The sequence below is a fragment of the Cynocephalus volans genome, chromosome 1 (genome assembly GCF_027409185.1).
Source record: "Cynocephalus volans isolate mCynVol1 chromosome 1, mCynVol1.pri, whole genome shotgun sequence".
Taxonomy (NCBI): domain Eukaryota; kingdom Metazoa; phylum Chordata; class Mammalia; order Dermoptera; family Cynocephalidae; genus Cynocephalus; species Cynocephalus volans.
In genome coordinates, this window is record NC_084460.1 from 116,713,090 (window position 1) to 116,736,706 (window position 23,617).

Consider the following 23,617-nt stretch of genomic DNA (forward strand, 5'->3'; position numbering starts at 1 on the left):
GTATGGTAGTAAAAATTAAAATACAAAACAGTCACTTTGAAAGAAAAAGTAATCTTAAAAAATACTTGGTATACACTATCAAATTCAATACTTAAAATTTGTTCATTTCATTGTTTATAAGTTTTACCTCAAAGGAAAAAAATGCAAGCAATTATTAATCTCTAGTTAATGATATTCATGCTGAAATATGTAGGGAGGATTATACTGATATCTTCAACTTACTTTAAAATGCATTTTAAAAAAGAGATAGAAGGATGGAAAGATACATGATAAAGCAAGTATAGTAAAATAGCAATAGTATAAACTAGTTGGCAGGTATATGGGTGTTCACTGTAAAATTCTTTCAATTTTGCTGTACGTTTAAAAATTTTTGTAAAACAAAATGTTGGAAAAAAGTAATATCCGAGTCTAAAATCCAAGATTAAATAAATAAAATAGGAAACAGTGAAATAAGGATGAAGGAGAAAATAAAAATGTGTTTGTCTCTTAGCCTTACACAGGAGACAGTCCATGGGTAGCATTTTTAAAAATTAATAATTAAGAAAATATAGATTCACATATTTTTTTAAATTTCCAAGGCAATCTGTATTAGTCCATTTCTGTTGCTTATAATACAATACCTGAAACTGGGCAATCTACATAGAAATAAAATTTATTTCTTACATTTTTGGAGGCTAGGAAGTCCAAAGTCCAGGGAACACATCTGGTGACAGCCTTGTTGGTGGGTGTTACCTCTTCACAGCAACACAGGGTGCCACATGGCCAATGTCTTGAACAAGAGAGAGAGCTAACCTGCTGGCTCGCTCTCCTTATAAAGCTGTCAGAACCACTCCCATTACTCCATGAATAGATTAATCCATTCACAAGGTACAGTACTCACAATCTAATCACCTCTTACAGGCCCCACCTTTCAATTATCATAGTAAGATTTCCCATCCTCTTAACACTGTCACAGTGGGGATTAAGTTTCTAATACATGAAGCTTTGGGGGACACATTCAACCCACATTACAATCCAAATAGAATTTTAAAATACAACCTATACTTATCACTAGTGAAGAAATAAAAAATAAAATACAAACAACATAGCAAAAATGAATTTTAATTAAAGAGCAAGAAAATATTTTTTAAAACCAGAAAACATAAGCAACTCAACTGAAGTAAAACCGATATAATAACTATGATAATAAATATAAATGGCTTAAATGCCTATATTTGAAAAACTAATCAGTATGCTATCCCAAGATATATCTAAAAGAAAGACAGACAAGTATTAGAATGAGGATGGATAAACTATCAAATACATTACATGCACAAACATAATTCATAAAGAAATCAGGATCACAATATTTTATATCATCATAGAATTTAAAGCAAGAAGTTTAAGTGAGATTTAGATAAATATTGACAAAGTAAATAACATGTAAAGAAAACAACTGTCATGAACCTTTATACGCCACATCATATAGAATAAAGATAAATAAAGCAAGAATTCATACAAATTCAGGGAAAAATTGATAGAAATGTAGTAGTAATGAAAGAATTTAACTCCCATCCTTGACTACTCAGAAAGGTAAGACACATACGAGAATATAATAGTAAGTTAAAAAGCACCCTAGGTTGTTTCAATCAGTGCACAGTTGATCAGGACAATAACTCTGCTCATTCTAGAGCTGCCTTTTTCTTGATAAAAACATGCATACTTGCATGTGAGCTGCTTTAGCACCCACATATTGTGGATTAAACTCAACGTATGCTGCAAACCCCATTTGCAAGCGTGCTGCTAATGAACCATTCTCTCCTACACATGAGATTTAACCAGAGCCATGAGCTATAAAACCTAAAGAGGTTTGGAGGAAGAAGAAATAGTATGGGGTATAAGACTGGAAAAAATTTCTTGTGACTATTAAACTCTGAGATATTTCAAAGCAATGGGTCCCAGCGAAAGACCAGATGACAGAATGAGGAGGTTCAGGATCTCCCTAAGGCTAGATCATACTTCCACAAACAGAACTGAGAGGGATGCGAAGAGCAGCCAAGTGCAGGGAAAGTTGATGGATGTGCCTGAGGACGTTTTGAATTTGTGGTGATGATCAGATAGTCCTTTGGAGATGCTTTGCAAGCTGTTGAAGATGTGGAACAGGAGCTGGGTTGGAAATGTGGGTAGGAAAGTGACCATCACAAAGTTGAGTTAAAGCCACACAAGTTACTTAGGGAGAGAATAAAGTATTAACAAAGCCTGCTAAAGCCAGGGAATGGGGACACTGAAAGCCAGACAGAGAAGTCTGTGCGTGGTGTGAGGTTTGGAATCACAGAGGTCATTCTAATTATTAGGAAATTCTTCTCAGATTAAGTCCAAATTGCCTCCCCACATGTCTGTCAGCTGATGGTGGTTCTGCGCTATGGGGAATATACAGTGCATTTGCTCCCTCTTCTGCATGGCAATAGAGCGAAAAGCAGAAACAGCACGCCGGCTCCCTGCAGCACACAAGACTCGCAGGAACAGCCTTTCTAAAAGGCACAATGCTTTCTGACAAAACCACATTAATTATCAACCCAGGAAACTGGAACACTCTACAAAACCATTGCTATAAATCCAATATTTACACAAAATCTGGAGGTTGAAGTTCATGTTACTGCAGGGAAGGAAAACATGAAAAGTTGCCAGAAAGAGAAGCCCAGTTTCTACCTAGACTCACAAAATTCATTTTGAAGTGCAACATTTTCACTTTACAGATAAGGAAACTGAGTTGCAAAAAAGACAAAGTGTCTTGACCAATATGGTGTCCACATACTTTACGATTGCCACATGACTATGCACATTTTGAGTTGAGGAAACCGCAGCCCCAAGAGTATCTGCCCTGCCCAATGTCACACAGCAAGTAAGCATCCAAGCTAACGGTCAAACCCAGTCTGCCCCCGAGACTACCACCTGAGCCAACCAAAGCAGACTGAGCAGAGAGAAAAGGATGAGAAAGGTAGCTGTGTTGTGTCTAAAGAAGCAAACCCGCTTAAGTCTCATTCTGTCTGTTCTTTGGAAAGATTAAAACTCCAGTGATGGAGGAAACTGCACACATGCAGCTTAGTTTTGGTTGAAGTCACCGGACCCTCTTGACAGTATTTCTCAAAACAGCACCTCTGAGCTTCCTGTGCAGGAGTTGCCCCAGGACCTTATTACAAGTATGGTTTGGCTGTAGCCCAGCCCAGACTTCCTGGGTCAGAATCTCAGGGTGGGGCCCTAGAACCTGAATTTCGAACACATCCACCTGCTGTTATCTTACACATGCTGAAGTACAAGAGCCGCTGGGGTTTACTTCTTGACCAAACAACACTCAAAGAGTAGGTTCACATCTCGTGCCCATGTCAGGGGTCAGAACAATCATCGATCACCATCCTGCCTTCAGGCCCCAGGCACCTGTGTACCCTCCTGGCCCCTGCTCATTGCTCAGCCCAGCCCAAAATTAGTCCTCTTGAATGATGTCTCTCTGCCATTTTAATTTCCAAAACCTGTCATAAAAGCATCTCTTCTCTCCTAAAGAGGTAATTGATGCCCTAATGCCATTAGGAGGGTGTCCCTTGTGTGCAGCTCAATTAAGAAAGGTGTATTAGGGGCCGGCCCCATGGTGCACTCAGGAGAGTGCAGCACTTGGGAGCGCAGCGGCGATCCCGCCGCGGGTTCGGATCCTATATAGGAATGGCCGGTGCACTCACTGGCTGAGCGCGGTGCAGGCGACACCAAGCCAAGGGTTGTGATCCCCTTACCGGTCACAAAAAAAAACAACCACAAAAAAGAAAGGTGTATTGGATGATTTACATTTCTTTATTAGTGAAACCCTAGTTCCAGACTTGCTAAGTAATAGGATGTTGTTAATGAGCCAGAGTATGGGGCTTATTTAATTCTGTGTAGTTTTCTAACTAACTGAGTCATTGTTCTTTCCTCACCCCACTGTCCAATTTTTCTTCTCCCAGTGTTAGGGAGAAAAAAGAAAGAAGGAAAGAAAACACAAGAAAACCACTCAAATGTCAGATGGCAAAAGGAGGAGCCTACATAAAGTCTGATTCCCAGCCAGATTGTGACAGACCAAACTTCCAGGGGATAGGATTCCCTGTGTTAAGAGCTGACCTTGCAGGTTCATTCTGGGCTGAAGCTGAACCTAGAGCCCTAGCATGGAGAGCCTGGTTACAGAGCCCCTGTCCTGTGAGTTCTGCTCTCTGGAGGAGCGTAGGGTGAGTCCGAGTCAGGATCACGTAGCTTGATAGTAAATGCGCTCCATGGACCAGCATCAGCAGCATCACTGGAAACCAGCTGGAAAGGCAGAATCCCACGCTCTACCCCGAACCTTATTGAATCAGAATCTGGATTTAACAAAACTCTCAAGTGATCCTTATGCACTTTGAATTTTAAGAAGTACTGGTCTAGATCCTTCCAGAATGAATCTGAACCTCCCAGTCCTTCCTCAGAGAGAACTACCTACTAGAAGGCAGCTCATGTCCACCCCATGGCAGAACTGCTCTTTTCTTAAATGTGGAACTGTTCTCACGAAAGAAAGAATTTTTGTTGTTGTTTTTTTTAAATAAAGGAAGAGAGGGAGGGAGGGAGGGAGGGAGGAACCCAGAGAGAAACGGAAAAGACCAAGAAAGGGCTCTTGGACTTGAGAAATGCAAAAGCCCATATTTCATTTTGCTCACATAACCACAGACCTCTCCTGCATCACACCCAAGGGCTGCAGCTCCGCCTCTGCCAAGCCACAAAGAAATGAAAAGCCAGAAGGAAAACACTCTTTCTGACACAAGAGAGCCAGGAACTCCAGTATAGAAACCAGCCTTCTACCCTCATGCAATCACAGCATGTGGGAGCAGATGGAGCCTTAGAAGTCATTTCCATTCCCTTCATTCTACAGAACAAGGAACTGAGGCCCACAGAGAGCAAGGGATTTGTCCAAGCAACCAGGCCTGTTAGTGGCAGATGTGGCTGGGACTGGGCCCAGGTCCCCTGTCTCCAGTTCTCTTTTCATCACACCGGGACACCTCAGGGAATCCGTGCAAGGTCTCCCTTGAGGTTGGTGTGTGAAAACCATTTCACAAATTTGCACAACATGAAACTCTAGTCTTCTAAGCAAATGTAACATTACAGGGTTGTAGCGACTGCTGTGGACAGGTAAGCCCCAAGAACAGGCGTGAGTGCGGGTCTGCAGATTACAAACTAGCTGAAATATTGTATAGAAAGTGAAAACGAACCTGAGCCTTTCTCAGAAACTCGAACTGAACTCAACAGTTCAGATCAGGAAACAGCCAACCCTTTCCTTTCACTCTCTTTTCTTAGCAGGCTGCTTTGTTCCACCTTTCGCACTTGGAAATTGTCTGTGTGAGAAGACAGGTACCACCAGCTCAATGGAGTATCTCTGTTGATACTGACTGATGGTTTGGTTGAACACACAAAGTCATTGCTGAGTTATTTGTCAAGCAGACACAGCCCGACTTGAGAACCAAGTCAGAATAACATAAATGCCCCTCAAACCAAATGTTTCAACAAGCAATTCCCTAACCTAGCAGACCACGAGAGACTCAGATCCAAAATGACCAAGTAACCCCCGCGGAAAAGTCCACCTAAGAAAACCTGCTGAAAAGAAGGTGCTTCACAAGTCCAGCTGCAATATCCTTAGTTCTCAAAATCCCCTTTCTCTGCTTCCTCCAGAAGCCAAATCACCTTCCAGTCTCAATGTCCTCTGTAGTGACCATCACCTCCTGTCCTTGAACCCCTAAACTGTCAGACATCAGCCTCGTGCTCATTCTCCCATGAATGTGATGTTTCTACATCAAGGACTCCTGGATTCACTCCCCCACCCTTGACTTATTTATTTGTTTGTTTGTTTACTTATTTATTTTGGAATTTCTTTTGGTCCTGAGCACCCTGCCATTTTTCTAAACTGGAGGACAGTGGGGAAAAGGAAGAGAAGCAAACGAACTTTCCCCGCAGCCATGTGAGTGACTGCTATGTTTCCATGGTTCGCTTTCCACTGTTCTCAGTGACCCCTGCAGATTTCTCTTATGAGTTAGTGTCCTGGAATGTCTCTTTATTAGGTGTCTGGAGAAGTAAAGCTGTCCTGATGCCAGTGCCCCCACACTGAGGACTTTATTAGTTTTTTAATTTTCTGTCTGGGTGCTCCTGCTGCATCAAACTTTCCACAGCTGTTAGTAGCTATTAAGTAAGTAGCCTCATCGGGCCCTTTCCCCACCCCTACCCCCTTCTTAATAACATGAGAAATTTCTGGACATGCTACATGGAACCTTTAAAATATAAATACTTTGTCTCTCTGGTGAGAAATTGTTGGGGGTCCAGATGGGGAAAGGATGTTCTGCTATCAAAAAATCTCCTGGTCTTGTCCGTGCCCTGGCTTAGAGCAGGCCTATTCAGGCAAAGTGGGGACCTGACTGGGGTGGGGGGAAGGGAGGGGATGTAGAAGTGGGAACCCACTCTGTTAGCCATTTTGCCCAGCAAGTGGGGGACAGGGGTAGTGCTCTGACTGTTTTTAGACTGACTTGGAATCTGGCCCAGAGCTTGATGCCTGGTTCAAAGCATTCCCTCCTGAGTGGACATTGTAAGACCTGCAGTGAAGAATAAAATAGATGACTTGCAGACTTTCCCCTCATAAGACACACAGCTGTGGTTCTGTACAACAGGCCAGCACTATTGTTCCTGTCTCCCCTGCAAGGGAAATACAAATGCCCACCCACCTCCACAGCACCTCCCTGCCAGCATCCCTGAGATGCCCCAGGCAGCCCCAAATGAGGACCAGCTCCCACAGGACTCCCAGTGTGTTAATCCAAAGATGGGCACACACACACACACACACACACACACACACACACACACACACACACACGCTCTCTCTCTCAGTAATGTATTATTAGACCAAGCAACCTGGCCCTTTCCCATAGCACCCACAGATCTGGAAGGTTATCCAACCTCTCCACCAGCCAGGAGGACAAAGTAAGGGACATGAGGGTCCAGAAAATTTTTAGCATCCCTCCGCGTTCCAGCCTGCCCAACAATTTGCTTTCTAGTGGCTGCCTTTAAGCCTCCCTTTGAGCAGACCTTATTTGCAGGTTGAATGCAAAAGCCTAGAGAGAAGAAAACTCTTTGGTGATACCCGCCTCAGGAACAATTTTGCCTCTGAGAGCAAGTTGGTATTTGGGGTTAATCCCTCTGTGGAAACACTGGGTTGAAAGCCTGGAGAAGGTCAGGGGTCTGATTACAGCTTCTGTTTACATATAAACTTCCTGGTCCTAGGAGACAATCAGAGGGCTGGGGAGGACAGTAGGAAGCACAGAAAGAAAAGGAGAATTTTTAAAATTAAATGGCCTTCCGTCCTAAAAAATAGTCAACAAAATAAGGTGCAGTTTGTGGAATCGATGTTTGATTTTAACGAGTAAGTACAAATATTTCTTTTAAATTTTTCAGTCATTATTTACATAATGTGGTTAAAGCATCTTTTGAAGCAAAATTTGAAATGAAGTATTGATATATATGTATGTGCATAAACACATACATATAAGAAAAGCCTAGATGGCAGTATTAAAGCCAAATAGCCCTATACTTTCAAAAGAATTAAGAGAAAAATTACTACTACATGCTCAAAATAAGGCAAAGCAAAACTATACAGCTGGGTGGAGGAAAAGTATAAAATAGTTATCAAAAAGGGACAGTTAATTTTCAAGATCTATAACAAGCAATTTTTTACAAGATTAAATTCAAAAAGCAAAATATTTTGTTGTTGCTGTTTGTTTGTTTGAAGGAAGAGACAGGATTTTAAGAGTCTGTCCCAGACATATTTAAGAACATTAAACAAAATATCATGAAGATACTTTGGAAACCCTATTGCTTAGGACATTTACAAACAGATAAGACTCAGGGATGCAGGATTTACAACCAAAAACAGTCTATGATAAAAAAGAGATCCCAAATACTTGATCACTAGTTTCCTTTTGTGTGACCAACTGGTGAGTTTTTTGAGGCTTTTGCAAAAATTAAAGATAATTCTCACTGTTTATACATGTCAGATAAATTTTCAATAAATCTTTTTCCAATAAATCTTTCCACTTTGAGTCTCCAACTAAAGAACTTTAACTCCAACTAATCATCTACATTTTGCAAATAAATCTGTCAACAGAAGCATTAAAAAAAAAGTAAACAAAAGTTGAAATCAAATCCTATAGGCCGTTTATCACTCCTTCAAAAAAATCAAGAAAATTTCTAATCTTCCATTTTTCTCAAGAAATTCTGTGATCTCCGTAATTCACTACCTACTTGGTTGCTGCCTTGTCCTTTTGGCCTTTCTCTTCTTTTATTTCTCTCATCCCCTCCATGGAGATTGTTTCCTGATATTTTCCAACACAAATTCCTTCTGAGCATCTGACAGCAGGAAGGTGGCTATTTCAGTAGCAGGAATAAAAGGGGACAAGAGGACAAGGAGAAGGAATGACACAGACACACAATTCAGCAACAGACCAGTGGATGCAGAGACTAAGAGTTCATGAGCTCTAGGGAGTGCCGAAATGCCCTGACTGAAGACATCATGAAGAGACACCTACCGCAAAAGGCCCACATCCCTTAGGGGCACTGATGTTCTGTCAATCCCCTCGCAGAATTAGTTTTGAGAAGGTGAGGCATTTTGCCAGGCTGAATATGGTGACTGAATAAAGGGGAAAGAATTTGGGGCCCAGTGGCAAATATCAGAGGCTGCTAGGGAGCAAGCAGTGAGTCAAAGGGTGACATCAGACTGTGTTATGGACAGAAGCAAAGTCTAACAATGAGCTGCCCTTTGGATTTCAAAATGCCAAGTGTCTGGGTGCTGGGGTCTGCAGGGAGTTATGGTCAGGATCATTATAATTTATCCCCCAAACCAGCGCACTTTTGAGAAAAAGGGGGTTGGAGAATCTATTATACTGTGGCAACCCGGACATTGCTGAGCCTAATAGTGAATCCCTCCAAAGTCTGGAGATGAAGCCTAGCTGCCCTCAGAATCTATTCCAGACAAAGCTGGGTTCCAGTTGAACCTCCTTTCCCCCTGTGGAAAATCCTTTACTACGACAAGGAGCGGGGCATGAGGAAGTGAGTGTGGGAAATGAAATTATCTTCCCCCTTCTTGGAGATTCATAATACATATCAGCAAACTGAAGATATTGACAAGGCCTGCAGTAAACTAAACTACTTAGCATTGGCCAACCCAGGATTTTGCCCAAGATATTTGACCAACATGAGACCTTTTTTCTGTTAAACATCCAGAACATCCAGGCAAATACTGCTCTAAACCTTGAGAAGCAAAGTCCAGAGGGTAGGGTTGGGATTATAGCCCTCGTATCTGGGAGGTGGAAGCCAGCAGAGTGTGCAGGAGCTTCCACACTCCTCGGGATGACACTAGCAGATGTTCAATCAGGTGCTCAGTCAGGTGAGGTAATACAGAACCTACCAAAGCACAGCCAAAAGGCCTGCAGAAGCCCGTCTGAAGCCATCCCGCACAGTGAGCAGGAAGCCTTGCAGTTCACATTAACATAGGCCTCTCTAGCCCAATCAATCCATTTCCTCAAATGAGGATGGCGATAAGGACTGCATTTGATATTAAGGTTGGTAAGCCTGGCCCAAACTCAGCTGAGACCCAGAGAGCCTCTGTTTCCCTGTAGGCAGTTCCTGCACTGGTGGCCTGAGGCTATTTCTTCTTACATCCTGCCTTTTCTCTGGCATGTGTGTCCTGGGGGGAGTGCCGAGAGAGTTTGGTGATGCAATCTCGGTCAGAGCCACTCTGACAGTGTGAGGATGAGCTCTGATTAGGGAGGCGATAGGTGACCACAGAGACCAGGAGTCAAGCCAGGGGCCACATGGGCTCCTGGGTGTCACTGGGTGTGGCTAACAGTACAGACATGCACTCCATGAGGCAGGTGTGGCCAGTTTCAAAGATGCTCAGCAGCTCTCACCCGGATTATCACAAAATCTTCTGAGGGCATGTCTTTGTGAGGAGTCTCTCTGTTTCTATTCTCCATTTTGCAGTCCAAGGGAGCATTCTAAAACACAAACCCGTGCAAGTCTTTCAGAGCATCTCACAGTGAGCTGGTGAATGAATCGTGGGCAGGAAAATCTACAGAAACGTCATGGGGGCGTGTGGAGACCAGTAATTCCCATCAACAAAGCCCAGACCTCTTCCCGTGGTGCCTGAGGCCCTTCGTGAGAGTGCTCTAAGATGACCTGCAGTCTCCCCTCGGTCTCTCCACCTCTGTCACTTCCACTTACACCCAGTTGCTCTCAGTCTCTAAACATACTGCTCTTCTCATAATCCCTGGCTTTTCCTAACAGTATTCCTTTTGCCTATAGTATCCCTGTCTACCTAGCAAAGTCTCATTCATGTACCTTAAGATCCATCTGAGATTTCACCTCTTCAGCTGAGAAGATTTTGCCACCACCCCCGCCGCATCTCTACCCAAGCAGAATTCAAACCTTTCTCCTCAGCAGGCCCACATCACCTCCTTGACAGTCTCTGAGCGCCAGAGGGCAGGATGCTGTCAAACCCATTTCTCTGTCCTTGGTGCCCACCCCAGTGCCTGGCAGGTAGCCAATGCCCAGTTAATGTGGGCTCGTGGGATAACAAACAGAACCCTGTAGAATCACACTCAAGATTCAAATGGTTTTTCTAAGGCTTCAGTATTTTATGTTTGAGAATAAAAGGAACCAGAAAAATACCTTTATGTTGGAGTCTAAAAAGAATGATCAAAACTATTAAAACATGGAAATGAACCAGGACTTTACAGTCATGGCTGAACAAAAAGATGTTTGTCGGAGTTTACCATTCTGTCAACTTATTTCCCAAGAGAATGAAGTAATTTCAAAGGGAACTAAAGCCCACCTATCTCAACCCCCCCACCTCCAACTCTCCAATATCCATGATCTACATGGGTCCCGTCAGGAAGCAGGTGTAAACACTGGGATAAACAAGTGTCTTCAGCTCAAAGAGTAGGGATTTCTAAGGAGGAGGAGATATGGGGGAGGGGAGGAGGCAAGACCTGAAATGACAAAAATGGAAATCAAGGAGAATGACGGTGTCTGGGAGGTAGAAAGAGGACCAGAGACTTCACGATACAAACACAGAGCTGCAAGTATCTCCAAAGTCCCTGACAGAGAGGAAAGATCCAGCCCAAGGAAGCACATTAGGCCCAAAGAGCTTGAGGACAAAAGTAGGAGGTAGGAAAGCAGCTCATCTTCGGGATGTAAAGCTGAATAAGCAAGCCTGTATTTTTGCAGTTCTCTGGTTAATTTCCAGCCGTAAAAATATGGCCCGAGATTTATAAAAATATTCCTAAAACATTCCACATGCTTTTCAAGGCAGAGGGTAATTGTTATGAACAAATCCACACAAACTCTTGTGCCAAGAGCAACAAATTGAGAATAAAGAAGGAATAGGAAACATGAAAAAGAGGGCCGGTGAGACAAATGGGGTCACCCTCCCCCCCAAGCAAAAACGGGAGGAAGTGGAACTTCGAAGCACCCCAAAGTCTTCTTGCTATGGACAAAGATCCAGCACAACAGTCCTGAAGGACATTTTGGGAGTGCTGCTGAGTGAGCATCAGGTAGGAATGAGCCACAGCTGCAAAGTCAGTCCTTGAGATCACAGCCGCCAGGACCTGGAAGGGAGACGGTCTGGTCCACCCGCCTGTCTCTGAATCCCCTCCACCCTGTCTCCTCCCTGTGCTGAGCCGGTTTCTGCCTTGCTGCTCTCAGATATCGCACCCCCAAAATAGAAGAGTTCATGCAGAGTACCAGGGAAGACTGAGAGGCACGGAGGAAGAAAACCTTTATTTCCCACTTAATGAAATGAAATCTCAATCCACCGAGGTTGGAAATGGAGGGAGGCGCTGAGACTGGGCAGGGGGTGCTGAACCCCAGGGCCTGCAACACCTGCTCCCGGAGCTTCTACTTCTTCTTGGAGATCTCTGTTGGCACCTCAGGTCAGGAATCCAGCCCTCTCTCTTAGGAAAATCAAGCACCAGCCCTTCAAGTCTGACCATGCACAGAGACTCTTCAAACAAGAAAGCAGTGGAAAGATCCAGAGCTGCGAGACCAGCTGCATGAAAACATGGCTCCTTGCTTTTGTGTAACATCCTGCAGTCAAGTGACCATGTTTACTCTCATCATCTCATTGGTTCACAGCATAGTTCAGTGACATAGATAGGGCTAGATGTATTTCTAATTTTCCAGCTGAGATAACGAGGACTAGAGGAGAGAAAGTGAATTCCCCAAATTTATACAGCAAATCAGAGAAAGAGTTGATTCTAGTACCAAAGTCTGGAATCTCTCTCTGATGGTCATGCACTAACACACTAACAGTCTCAAAATGTCCCACCTTAAATATTTCATGCGACAGCAACAGCCCAATGAAGAGTTCTACAAGTTGAGACTTTCTGGGAACCTAACAGGGGTCAAAGCAAGCAGCCTCTGCCCTGCAGCTCCAACCCTGGAACCATGAGGGCGCAGTGACATCCTTTGTGATAAAGAGCCATCTGTGCAGGCCCAAAGGGAGACAGGGCCACACCCTGGGGCACTGCAGGCCCCACTGACTCAGGAGGAGCGTTCCCACGGGTGAGCACAGTCTGCTCCAGGCTGTTGCCTGGGGAGACGAGAGAATCAGCAAGCAGAGAGCTGCCTGCCCTGCCCAGCCTCATAGGGGCAACAGCTTAGCCCCAAAGCTGGCAAGCACCCACCACTTGGGTGTGACTCGGCTGGGTGCCCAGCCCTGCAAGCCCATCCAGGTCTCAATTCCTGGTAACACCCTCATGCTTCACCCTCTTGCATACAGGAGAAGAGTCATCAATCTGGCTGCAGCCCAACCTCAGCAGCTGATTGGAACAGTGAACAGCAAAAATCTTCACCAGACAAACCCTTTTTCCATGAGGTTATTCAAACATGAGTTTCAAAGCTATTGTTTCCAAGAATTGAACATCAGACCCATAAAATGTGTCTCTTTTCTAAATAAGCATGTTTTCTCATCCACAAAAGGAATGCATTTAGTGCTCTTCTAACCAACAACCTGGGAAGACACTCTTGTAGTCATGATTCAGCAAGCATTTACCAGGCATTTCATACGTGTAGTCACTTAAACATCCAATGAGAGGCTTGCCATGAGCGAGGCACTGCACAAAGTGGGCTGTGAAGATACCAGAGAGAGGACTAAGCTTGCTCAGCTCAGTCCCAGTTCTCCTATTAAGTAGCTGTGTGATCCTGGGCACATTAACTTCTCTGTGCCTCAGTTTTCTTACCTGCAAAATGGGGATAACAGGACCTAGCTCACAGAATTATGAGAGCTAAATAAGATGTTTACACCTAAAGCACTTAAAACAGTGCTCTGAATGCAGCAGGCCCTTTATAAATGTTAGCCATTATTACAGGCATACTTTTACTTAATCCTTTCAATATCCGAACTATTAGTATCCCCATTGACAGATGAGAACATGGGTTCAGGGGCATTACCCAAGTTTCCCAAGGTCATAATGCTAATAAGAAGCAAATCCCAGACTCTGAACAGGTTTGTCTGGATCCAAGCTCCATGCTCTAATTTACTGAAAAATGCAAATATCCCTCAAGAACTCGGTGCCTCGTAGGACAGGAGGGAATTAGTATTTTTCATGTGCCTATTAAGCAAAAGACACTTTGTTGGGGTTTTCACATATACTAATGTAAGCAAACAAATAATTCTGGTTCAAACAGAAATGTAAATAGGACCTCACCAAATGCCACTGAAAGTCAGAGGAGGGCAAATGCCACACTGCCCATTTCTCCAGTTCTGCCAATCTTGCTTTCCTTCTTGGGGCCCCTCTTCTCTCCTGGCCCTTCTAGAATTGGGTGTAGCAGGAAGCAATAGCATGTTTTTCTTTGCACTATTCTGATTTCACCAAATATCAAAACTCTAAGAATAAATGTACAATGAGAGTTTATTCAGGTTTCCTTCCACCCCAACCAGCCAGATTTCCAACTATTTGGGATTAGCTGTGCCGTGGTTCCCTGCTCAGTAATCAGTATGGGCTTTAAAAAGTTGTCTTACCTATTTCAGTTGGGCGACTCAACAGAGCAGAATAAACTGAAACTCTAGGCAATGAGCATACGTAATATTACTCAGGTTACTAAGTACCCAGAAGAGACAAGAAATTTTAAAGGACAGGTATCTCTGTATCTTCACCAAAACCAGGAAATGTTGATTTGAACAACCATATATAATGCGAAGACTGGAAAATCAATTTAAATGCTTCTTTATAAAAAGTAAATTTTTTTTACTTTTTATCCATTAAAAAGTAAAAATTTTTAAATGTTCTTTTTTGCATAACTTGCACATTCAGTCTTATTCAATTTTGTTTCATATATATATTCATATGTACAAACATACAAAAAGCAAGAAATACATCTGTGTATTAGTAATGATTACCTATTGTAGTAGATTGAATTATGTCCTCCCCAAACTCACTGAAGCTTGAATTGTCTACCTCAAGTTTTATGTATTAGAAACTTAGCCCCCACTATGACTACTAAGAGGGTGGGAAATCCTATTATTGTAATTGAAAGGTAGAGCCTTGAAGAGGTGATTGGATTGTAGGACCATGCAGTAGTGAACTGATTAAAAATGGTGGTCAGGGGTGTGGTTCTGAGAGCTTTAAAAGAACAGAAAGGAGTCTGTTTCTCTCTTTCTCTCTGCTCTCTTTGCTTCCAACATCTTGCAATGTGAGATGCCTGGGTCACTGTCACCACCACCAGATTGGACTTCCCAGCCTCAGAAACTGTAAGCGATAAGTTTCTTTTTCCTTGTAAATCACCCAGTTCTGCGTATTTTTTTATAAGCAAAGAAGCAGACTACTACACCTATGAAGCATGGGTTAATGGTAATTTTATTTCCTTCTTCATCCACTTCTGTATTCTACAAAATGATATATAATGAGTCTATGTTATTTTTATAATCTAGAAAGATATCAAGATTATTATTTCAGCTTTAAATTAGTTCCTGGGAAAACAGACTTTTCATTTTAGCAACTAATTTTTTTTTTTTTTTAAGAAGTTTTATTGTCTCAGGGTGTATATTTAAGTCCTTAATCCATTTTGAGTTGATTTTAGTATACGGTGAGAGGTATGGATCTAGTTTCATTCTCCTGCATATCGATATCCAGTTATCCCAGCACCACTTGCTGAAGAGGCAGTCCCTTCCCCAGTGAATAGGCTTGGTGCCTTTGTCAAAGATCAGGTGGCAGTAAGTGTGTGGGTTGATTTCTGGATTCTCTATTCTATTCCATTGGTCAGTGTGTCTGGTTTTATGCCAGTACCATACTGTTTTGGTTATTATAGCTTTGTAGTATAGCTTAAAGTCAGGTATTGTTATGCCTCCAGCTTTATTTTTTTTGCTGAGCATTGCTTTGGCTATTCGTGGTCTTTTATTGTTCCATATAAATGTCTGGATAGTTTTTTCCATTTCTGAGAAAAATGTCTTTGGAATTTTGATGGGGATTGCATTGAATTTGTATATCACTTTGGGTAGTATGGACATTTTCACTATGTTGATTCTTCCAATCCAAGAGCATGGAATATCTTTCCATCTTCTTGTATCCTCTCTAATTTCTCTCAGCAGTGGTTTGTAGTTCTCATTATAGAGATTTTTCACCTCCTTGGTTAACTCAATTCCTAAGTATTTTATTTTTTTGGTGGCTATTGTAAATGGGCAGGCTTTCTTGATTTCTCCTTCTGCATGTTCACTATTGGAGAAAAGAAATGCTACTGATTTTTGTGTGTTGATTTTGTATCCTGCTACTGTGCTGAAATCATTTATCAATTCCAACAGTTTTTTTGTAGAGGTTTTAGGCTGTTCGATATATAGGATCATGTCATCTGCAAACAGGGACAGTTTGACTTCATCTTTTCGAATCTGGATGCCCTTTATTTCCTTCTCTTCTGTGATTGCTCTGGCTAGTACTTCCAACACTATGTTGAATAGGAGTGGTGAGAGTGGGCATCCTTGTCTAGTGCCTGTTCTTAAAGGAAAAGCTTTCAGCTTTTCCCCATTCAGGATGATATTGGCAGTGGGTTTGTCATATATGGCTTTAATTATGTTGAGATACTTTCCCTCTATACCTAACTTATAGAGGGTCTTTGTCATGAATGAGTGCTGAACTTTATCAAATGCTTTTTCAGCATCTATAGAGATGATCATATGGTCCTTGTGTTTGAGTTTATTAATATGGTGTATCACATTTATTGATTTGCGTATGTTGAACCAACCTTGCAAGCAACTAATATTTTAAACCTGCAAAAAAGCCTAAGAATTCAACTAAAATAGGAGAAGGACTAATTAAGAAAAAGCAAGAAATAAGTGAATGAACATAAAGGGAGAGAAGTATATAATTTATATTTATAATAACCTAAATGTTGCAACAAAGTACTAATGATACATTAACAACAGACACTGTTGGCCTGTTTGTATCCATTTTTGAAATGTATAATGAGTGAAAATTTATCTCTAGTTTTAAGCAGTGGTGTTTAACCTTGGGGAAAAGGGGTTAATAGACACCTCTGACAATCAGAGAACTACAAACGCAAACCTTTCCTCCCCAAAAGGAAAGAAACACATGTGTGTGTGTGTGTGCACGCAGACACACACACACACACACACAGACACACACACACACACACAGAGACAGACAGACACACACACACACACACACGTCCACATATAAATTTAAAAGTTGAAACCAATGGTCCCTGAAACTCATTCACCCCTCCCTCCTGGAGCCCATGAAAAATAAGTCAAAATTCTGATTCAAGAGAACACATGTTCTCACTTATTGGTGGGAGCTAAAAATTAATATATAAATTCACACACACACACACACACACACAAAACCGGGGGGGGGGGGAAGATATAACAACCACAATTACTTGAAGTTGATACGACAAGCAAACAGAAAGGACATTGTTGTGGGGGGGGAGAAGGGAGGGAGATTTTGGTGATGGGGAGCAATAATCAGCCACAATGTATATCGAGAAAATAAAATTAAAAAAATAAAATAAAATAAAAAAATTTAAAAAATAAAAAAAGAATTTTCTTCCCCCACCTTCTCTCAAGTTTGTTATTATGCATATTTCAAGTACAGAGAAAAGTTGAAAGAATGGAACAATGAACATCAATATACCTTCCACCTAGACTTAGCAATTCTTAACTTTTTTTATACTAGGTTTATCTATCTATACTGTTGCTGAAACATTTGAAAATTGTAGACATTATAACATCACCCTTAAATACTTTAGCATGTGATCCTAAGAATAAAGATGTTCTTCTTTATAACAAGCAAATTACAGCCAAGACTATTAATAATAATTCCACAATATTTATTGTTAAGACCTTTCTAATATAATAAACAATCATGAAGAAGGTAAAGTCCCAGCAGAGTATAAAGAGTTTTAGGTAATGTTCTGCAAAAATTGCAAAAATGCTGTCTCAAAAAGAGAATTGAGCAAATCTTGTCTGTCTTGTCTCTCTAGCATGTCTTGGAGCCTAACGTGCTACGGGCCAAGACAGAGCACTGACCAAGGGCTTAGGGCAAAGGAGACCTCAGTGGGGCAGCTGCCTTGGCCTGTGGCGTCCCCCGCAAGGGCACCCGTGCTCTGACCTGCAATGGGCGGCAGGCATGAATGCTTCTGTTTTCCATTCTCCACCACAGAGAAAGACAACAACCCATTTCATGGTGTCCAGCTCCTCACCTCCCAGCAATATATCCATCAAAAATCTCAGCCAATTTATGAGTTTCAACTGTCCCTCACTTCCCTCCCCACTCCCCCAAACCTCAAGACAACCAGCAGGGTTGGCTGAACTCAGCCAGACCCAACAGATCTGGCTGGGCCAGTATTGATCCCCTCTATTCAGAGTAGACTTGTGTTTTCGGCCTGATGGTGTTCTATCATGATTTCTGGATGCCAGGAAATTATAGAGTTCAGAGGTTAAAAAAATACACCCATCTCTGCCCCACCACAATCTCCATATCAACTCCCAATACAAACTCTTTTACTATGCCCTCAGCACTTGGAACGCAGCTCTGTCTGTAGATATTCTTTTAACCCTGTTACTTAACTATTTGTCTCCCCCATTAGACTGAGCTCCTTGAGAACAGCCCTGTCCTTTTCAACTTTGAATCCCCTGTGGAGTGGGTTGAATGGTGGCCCCTTAAAAGATATGTCCACATCCTAAACCCCCAATACCTGTGAATGTGACCTTATTTGGAAAAAAGGGTCTTTCCAGATGTAATTAAAGATCTTCAGGTGAGATCAGCCTGGATTATCCAGGTGGGCTCTGAATCCAATGACAAGTATCCATAGAAAGAGACACACAGAGGAGACACATTCCGGGAGGACAATGCCACGTGAAGACAGAGGCAGAGACCAGAGTGATGCGGTCAGAAGTCGAGGGGTGCCTGGCGCCACCAGAAGCTGGCAGAGACAAGGGAGAGTTCTCCTCTAGAAGCTTCAGAGCGAATGTGATTCACCAGCACCTTGATTTCAGATTTCTGATTTCCAGAACTGTAAGGAAATAAATTTCCATCGTTTTAAGCCACCAAGTTTATTGTACTTTGTCACCGCAGCCCTAAAAAACTAATATACCCTAGTAACACATATAGTTTGAATAAAGCATATTTGTTGAATTAAGGAATTGAGAACACTGAGGGTGGTGGCTTTATACCTGTTTCATATCCCACAGGCAGGAAAGCACCTCTGAAGGCCGCTGGACTCTGGCTCACAAATATGTAAGCATCATTATTCTGGTGTCAACTGAACAATTTGTTCTTTTTAATGAGGTGTTTTAACTTCACTCTATATTCATTGTTCTGCCCTCCTTGATGTTACTGTAAGTGACTAAATCGACTTTTGATGTATTGCCAGGACACAATAAATTATGAGCCTCTTTCTTTAAGGTTGGAGAGGGGAGGAACTCTACTTCCCTGTTCAGTTATTTCAGGCAAGGGTGGGAGCAGGGTTTCTGTGCCAGCAGCATCCTGATTATGATTCAGGATGTGCGGCCAAAGGCAAACAGTTCCTCTTCAAATTCAATCAAATAGGAAGGAGCAGAGGCTCCAACAAGAAAAGCCTGGTTCTCTTTGTGTGCACAGCCAAGGGGTCCTGGGAAGCTTGTGAGGGATGACGCCCTATCTCAGGCATAAGCAGGACTGAGCTTCAAGTCATACTCAAGAAACTTGTAAACATACTCAAAATGTGTTTCCCATCCTGGCCTTACAGAGCCACATTCTGGACAATCCCAAATCCACCAGAGTGGAAGTTAGCCAGAATTAAAACATTTTTTTAATCTCTTCTCCTTGGAAAAAATTTTATGTGCAACCTTCATGCTGTTGTTCGTGGCAACAAAGGCCCACCTGACACCTTCCGTGGGCATTCTGTTTTGTTTTGATACATGGTGCAGCTCAGAACAGTGTTTTTTCACTCAATAAGTCATGACCCATTAATGGATTGAGAAATCAATTTAGTGAGAGGTACTGGCATTTTTGCTAAAATGAAATAGAAAAGAATAGGATATATTTGAGTGCATCTTGCATAGTAAGTGTAAATATTGCACAATGGAATTTTGATTGTCTTATGTATGTGTGTGTGTCACTCCTTGTGATAGAAAAGGCACTCCCTACTGTAAGTTATGACCCAAAAAAGTATGAAAGCCACTGTCTTAGAGAATCTATTCCACCAACGCAGAAAACACTCTTTCTCCTCCCCCATGTTCCTGTTCTTGAGAGCACTGTTCACAGTTATGATGGGGACCTCAATTAATAGCAACAATTCACCTCAACCTCCTGAAGGGGTTGTCACATGAAACCAAGGAGCGTCCATTCCTGTCAGGCCACCAGCATGTCTTCCTCCTGTTCAAGCCCCACCGTGCCTGAGGCTCATCCCCCTGACTCTTGGGATCTTATCTCCGCACATTGGCAGAGCCTCCCACGGCTCACTGCCATCTTCCTGGGTCGCACTGTTCTGCTCTGTAGTCCTACAAACTCCACAGCCTTTCACAGTTAGCCTGAGACAGACCACCACACATGGAGTTCCTGAAGTCTTGGAGGAGGGAAAGGAACCACCTTAACTCCCTTCACTAACCATCTTCTTTATCTCTATACCAATGTGTCCCATCTCCCCTTTGCCATTTTGCCAGACACATGGTTGCACACCTGCCTCCATTAAGGATTTTCTCTCATCCACCAATTTGCTGACTCTCCTAGCCTCTCTGGCAAACATCCCCCGACTGTGCTCCATCCCCTGTAGTGCCTGCCTCATGGATCTGCTATGAGCTTTCTGATCACACGTAGTTGAAGACTGTAACTAGAACTTTCTGATCACACGTGATTATGAACCACAACTAGGCTAGCTACATGGTGTAGACTGGAGTGTGTGCACTGGCATCAGCAGAACTAGGCCCAGAGTTTTGGTGGTTTTACTTTACTGGCTGTTGACCTTGAGCAAATTGCTTAACTTCTCTAAGCTTCATCTGTAAAATCAAGATAATGCTAATACCCATCTAAGGGGAGTTATTGAAGTCTAATTTTTTTTTTTAATGATTCAAGTTTCTGTGATGAAATCTTCTTATGCATCTTATGAATGGCCTTCAAGAAAAAAAAAAGGTTTTTATTCTTTCACTGCTTTCAGAAATCTATATTATCTGGGGGAAATGTACAAAACAGAGTTTCTGAAATATATGTATATTCTAGTGAGTCAAGTCATTCTTGACAACTAAGAATTACAAGGAAGGAAGGAAGGAAGGAAGGAAGGAAGGAAGGAAATTCATTTGGGTTGACCTCCTGCAACTGTGTCACAGAGGTCTTCTCATTCTGGCACTAACCTCAGACCATGTTCATCTCTCTGCCAGAAGCATCATCTGGTTCGGCAGGCCTGCAAATCTGTTTCAGCACAAAGGATCCATTTAATGGAAAGCAAGAGTGCTGCAGGAGAAAAACTGCACTCACGTTTCCTTGTGCACTCTTTATCCTAAGAAGAAATGGCTTGATAACCCAATATTACCAAGGCTGTATTTGAAAGATCTGCCCTTTACATCTGGCACTGGTCTTTCTTCCAAGGTGGCCATGAATGGTGTGGCATCAAAAAACATGCGGTTGTTCTAAAATGGTTTTCAAAACCTTCAATACTGCCTCTGTAGCACACCAACAGGAAAAATACTAACACTTCCTTTATTTAAATAGTCAAAACATAAATGGATAATTCAAGAAAAAGAAATAAAAGTTGCTAATAAATATATTTAAATGTTTAAATTCAGTAATGATCAAAGAAATATGTAAATGCAAAACTGAAACTCCATATGCTGTAATCAAAGTTGTAAATATTGAACAGGATAATTAATGTTAGTATAGGAATGATAAATCGGGCATTCTCTGCTGATGGGACCAGAAAGGATAAACACTTCTGACAGCAATTAATAATACAAACCTATAATTCTAGAAGTTCCGTATCCTTTGGATGGTAGTTTAAATTCCACAAATAAATAAAAAGGAAAGAATCAGATATGTAGGCATGGTGACATGCAAACATATGTATAAAAAATTCTCATTACAATAATTTTTATAATAGTTAAAAAACTGACAGCAACCTAAATATTGAATAAGGAAATTTGTAAATAAATGATGGTTTATCAGTATGATGAAATATTATACACACATTTATATGCAAAATTTGTAATGGCATGGGAAAATGTGGGGTATAAAAGTTGGCATACAGAATGTTCCAAATTAGCTGAATTGAGATATAGGCAAAGGAAGTGTACTAAAATACTAATGGAAGTTGTCTCCTGATGGTATGATCATAGGTAAATTTGTACTTGTATCTATTTCCAAATTTTTTCAACAGAGCATGTACAACTTTTAGAATTATGTGCTCTGCTCACTACTGTGCTATACCAAAGCTTTAGTGGCTGGTGGATTGACTCATGGCTGGATGTTCAGCTGTCAACTCCATGTACCGAGTGGATGAGGGATGAATGTATAACAAGTGACCCCCAGACCTTAAGGGGTACGACACATAGAGATGAACAATGTGAAAAAAAGTGAATCAAGGCAATATACAATTAAAATCAGCACAAAGCCTTTCACAGAATAGATAATGAATAAACTGTTTCATTTACCTTTAGTAACCAATGAGCAGAATAAGTAGTAAATGCTACTGGAATCTGATGAAGAAGAATCTCATGGTCTGGAGTAGAGAAAATAACACAGTTCAGGGAAGGGTCCACAGAGGGGCAGGCACTTAAATTGGAGCTTAAAGGAGATGCTAACTGTGTGCAAGAGGATGAGGGAGGAGAGGGTCTGTGGTATCAGCACCACACTCTAATCAAGTGAGCTCATCGGCCAGCCCGTGCAGTAGATATAGGTATTTCTCACATGCATCCCGAAGACATGTCCCGTGGTCTCATTGGCCTGGCAATTGCTACGCACTCACTTCAAGCCATGTTAGGACCTCTCTAAATGTTTATCTTCTTCATGGAGAAGGAAAAACTAAATGGAGGTGCAGGACTGTTGGGCCACACAGCAAGTAGCAGTTGCTGTGCAAGGCAGAGACAATGGCCTCTACATGTCCATCCTTTGGTTGTGGTCTAAACTGAGTGCTGACTACAGAGCAACCAGTCTTACTGAATCCCCCTCATCTGCACTACACTGTGTAGCCAGGACTTCTAAATCCAGTCTCTCACTATCTCCCACGACCCTGTATAGTATTCTTAGCATACAGTTAATGAATTGGAAGCTGACTGAAGTGAAAAGATATGTTTAAATTTATAACTAGCTGGTGATGAATCTAAAGCTTCAATTTAGTCTAGTGATTTTCCCCTATAATGCAGGACCAAGCGGTGATACATTCCTGGAGAAAAAGCATTGACTATCTCGTCTTTTTTGCATTAAAGCAAACAAACCCTTCTAATCCTGTCCACATCTTTTCTGTATCTTGTCACTATAAACATCAGCATTTTGTAGAACCAGATAATAATACAAATAAAGTATAAAATGTGGTAGCTGAAGATTTCCAAAAGGGGTGACCAATATCCATTCCATATGTAATATGAATGCTTCCTGGTAGATTCCCCTTTGCTTCCATCAAATTTCCGTAGAAATCTGTGAACCAGAAAAGATTAATTGTTACTGAAGGAGAATTGCAACATTACCAGGATCTTTAGTATCTACACCTACGTGCTGGAGGTGATCATCAAGTATTGCCAAAAAAGTCCTATACGATCTATTTTTATGAATGGAAGCCTTGTGGATTTCATATTAACTTTCAAATACTTCACTTGCTAGAAAGCTAAAGAAGAGTCTAATTTCTTAGCCAGGTTTCTGTGTGCCTGACCTGGTTTACTCTGTTAATTTACTTACTATGCTTTATTTCAGAGATAATGCAATGGCAAGTAAATTCTGAATTAACAGGATCTTAATAAATAAAGGGGTTTGTTAGTAGAACTGGGTTTTGGGCTTTTGGGGGCTTTTTGTTTGTTTCGGTTTTTAATCCAGGAGTTCTCTTTTTCTCACTTTAACCCTGGATAAAAAAAAAAAAAAAG